The sequence below is a fragment of the Monodelphis domestica genome, chromosome 1, assembly GCF_027887165.1.
Source record: "Monodelphis domestica isolate mMonDom1 chromosome 1, mMonDom1.pri, whole genome shotgun sequence".
NCBI lineage: Eukaryota > Metazoa > Chordata > Mammalia > Didelphimorphia > Didelphidae > Monodelphis > Monodelphis domestica.
In genome coordinates, this window is record NC_077227.1 from 120,514,860 (window position 1) to 120,518,584 (window position 3,725).

At 40.0% G+C, this 3,725-nt stretch overlaps 1 pseudogene; it reads right to left on the minus strand.

Annotated features, from left to right (window-relative positions):
- Window positions 1-1,060: 1,060 nt before the first annotated feature.
- LOC100010899 (glyceraldehyde-3-phosphate dehydrogenase-like) lies at window positions 1,061-2,355 on the minus strand (annotated as a pseudogene).
- Window positions 2,356-3,725: the final 1,370 nt, after the last annotated feature.

A 3,725-nucleotide genomic window follows, 5' to 3' on the forward strand; every position in this document is an offset into this window, starting at 1 on the left:
CTGGAAAAATAAATAAAATAAAGTCCATAGAAATATAGATTCAGGAAAGTTTGAAAAGGTAGCTACAGTTGCTTTTGTCAAAATATTCAGACAGATTAGTGATGAACATTGTAGTATCTTTCTTCAAGGATCATCTTAGATCACTTAAGGTGATGTTTGAGGCCTAAAATAAAGGATGCTCATGTAGGGCAGGAGCCTAGAAGAGTACAAAAAGGGAAAGGGTACCACAAGGTCATTTACAGGGACTCTAGCTAGGGTTTAATTTTGTGCCATGGCAGATGAATAAAAGAGTTGGCAATGATACTATGGAGAATTTGTCCAAAGACAAGACCCAGGTCTAGATCTGTGAGTATTTCTATGATTCTTCCTAGTCAGGGAATTATGCCTTGGTCCCAATCATGTGTGTACTAGGGCAACTCATTATGTCAGACAAAGATGTTGAGTTTTATTTCATCTTATGTTGGGAAGCGATTCCTTGTTGAAGTGTATCTGGATTACCATGATTATGTGATAGGCAGCATTTCCTTTATTTAATTTATTTATTTCTTCATTTTTTATTGTCATACAAAACATACTTCCATATTGGCAATTGTAAGAACAAACTCATACATAACTAAAACCCCCAAAATAAAACCAAAAATACACTAATGTGAAAGACAACTCTAAAAGTTCTTTCTCTGGAGGTGGGTATTATTCTTTGTCCTGAAAGTAGCCAAATTTTCACAGGTAATCATTGCTCAATAAAGCTGTTATTGTGTACAATATGCTCCCAATTTTAATTATTTCACTTTGCATCAGTTCCTGCAGACCTTTCCAGGTTTTTCTGAAATCATCTTGCTTATCATTCTTTTTTTTTTTCACTGAATGTGATGACTTTATTGATGGTACACAAGATAGGACTCTATGCTTTCCCCCCCACCCCCACTACAGTGGTGCTTCGGGGCAGGGATATGAACAGGACATGGTATCCCCAGCATAGGTATATAGGTTATTATGGATGTGGGCTTCCCAGTGGTGGAACTACTCTTTTTTTTTTTTTTGGCTGGGGATGAAGATCCACAGCTTTCCACTTTACTCCTTGGAGGTCATTTACATCATGAGGTATACTAAATGGCGGTTGTAACCATTGTCATACCAAGAAATGAGCTCGACAAAATGATTGCTGAGGGCAATGCCAGCAACCAGCATCGAAAGTAGAAGAGTGGATGTCACTGTTAAAGTCACAGGATACAACCTGGTCCTCTGTGTAGCTCAAAATACCTTTCAAGGGTCCCTCTGCAGCTTGCTTCACCACCTTCTTAATATCATCATATTTGGCAACTTTCTATAGGCAGCAAGTCATGTTCACCACAGTCACATTGGGAGTAGGAAGACGGAAGGCCATGCCTGTGAACTTCCCATTCAGCTCAGGTATGATCTTGCCTACAGCCTTGGCAACACCAGTGGAATCAGGGATGATATTCTGGGCAGCATCAGTTCATCATACCATAGCTTGCCAGAGGGGCCATCTTCTGGGTAGCAGTAATGGCATGGACTATGGTCATGAGTCCTTGCACAGTGCTGAAGTTGTCATGAATGACCTTGGCCAAGGAGGCCAAGAAGTTGGTAGTGCAGGAGGCATTAGTGACGATATTGAGGGAATTATCATATCCTTCCTGGTTCACCCCCATCATAAGCATTGGGGCATCAGCAGAAGGGGCAGAGATAATGGCCCACTTGGCTCCACCCTGGACTTTTCCATGGTGATAAATATATCAGTGAACTCCACAACGTACGTACTCAGCTCCAGCATCCCTTTAATGTTTGTGGGATCCTTCTCCTGGAAGATGGTAATCGCTTTTCCATTGATTACCAGCTTTCCATTCTCTGCCTTTATGGTGCCCTTGAACTTGCCATGGGTGGAATCATATTACAACATGTAAACTATGTAGTTGAGGTCAATGAAGGGGTCATTTACAGCCACATCTTCTACTCTACTTCAGTTGAATGCTACCCTGGTCACCAGGTATCCAATATGACTAAATCTGTTGACTCTGACTTTCACCATCTTGTCTAAGGAATATGACTGCATCAGAGGATCCTGGCAGTGAGCTTGGAACAGGAACTTATCATTTCTTCTAGCATGATAGTATTCCATCACCAACATGTACCACAATCTGTTCAACCATTTCCCAATTTGGAGGAATCCCCTTCATTTCCAATTCTTTGCCACCACAAAAAGAGCAACTATAAATATTTTTGTACAAGTAGGCCCTTTCCCCTTTATATTATCTCTTTGGGGTACAGGTGACTAAGTATTCACAAGGTAATTGTACAACTCAACCAAACAGGAAGTATAAGCTTAGAGAAGACAAAGGGGGGGGGGAGAAATTTGGTAGACAAGGGGAGGGAGAACTCATGGTGTCCATAATAGGAGCAGTGACTCACAAGTGAGTTCAGATGAGCCTTATGAGTCTCAAGAGGTCCATAAGCTCTAGGTTTCCTTATTATTACAATGGTATAAACAAGATTCCATAGAAAAATATTCCCAAATACTCCAAAGAACTTAAAATATTTGAAAAAATACTCTTTTATGCACTTATTCATTCATTCATTGGGCCAATATTCATTGAGTACCTTCTGTGATAATTAGACTGCTTCCCAACACAATTTTCCTCCAAATCCTGTGTCCAGATTTGTTTTCCTTAATTTCCACTAGTATGATTAGCCTCATCCTATGTGCAGAGTCCAATATGACATTAAGAGAAGGGAAATATATGGTGTTCTGGATTTATAGACCTGTCATTGGGATCACACCATGATTGTTGCTGGTTCTCATAATGTATGATGTCTTTAATGTCTGAGCTCTTACCATATTCCTTAAGGCCCAAATCCTGCCTTAGACCCTAATTTTAGAAACTAAGAATTATATCTTTCCTTCTTCATATTCTCATGTACCAAAGCCTCAGCTTCTGTACCCAGCCCAGTGTCTAACAGCCCTGGTATTAGGATCTTTATTCCTCTGACACTAAGTTCTGCCTGCCATTTGGGATATCTGCCAGTTGTGGCTGTTCCTCTTCTTTGCCAGTCTGACTCATACGACCTAGTCTTGCCTTACCTTTTCAACTTTACTTCATACTACTCTTCACAAACTCTGTTCCTATTGAACTGTTCTATGAACTGTTAACCAAATGATATTTTATCTTTCATCTTTGCAAAATCCATTCAATCCCTCTTCATCATTGCCTCTCAGAAGCTGTTTTGCACCTAACTCTGGCTAGCCCCCTGATTGTTTAGATTTGACATTGAAACAAAATGTGGCTTTTGTCAGTAATTTAAAAGTCATTTGTTAATACGAAGGGAGATTTAAGTAGTTATTTAATTCACCAAGGTTAGGCATTGAGAGTTCCCTGATTTGACTCAGGTGAGCTCCATTACAATTCATCCACTAAACATCAGAGAGTCATCAGCTCTCTGTGGTTGCTCAGGTGTTGAGGAAATGACGTTAATAATATGAGCCCTGAGCCTCCTGTTCCCTAAGCCAACTAAATCTTGGGTATTGTCTCAATTATCTTTTTAAAAACAAATCTAGGTGAATGGTTGGAGTTAGGATAGTACCCCTAGAACATTTTCTTCCCCCTTTCCTCCTTCAAGACTCAATTTAAATTTTATCCTCCCTTATAAAGACTTCACAGGTCTCTCTTTTCCCTTCAGCTGTTAGTGTTCTCTCCTTTCTCAGATGTCAT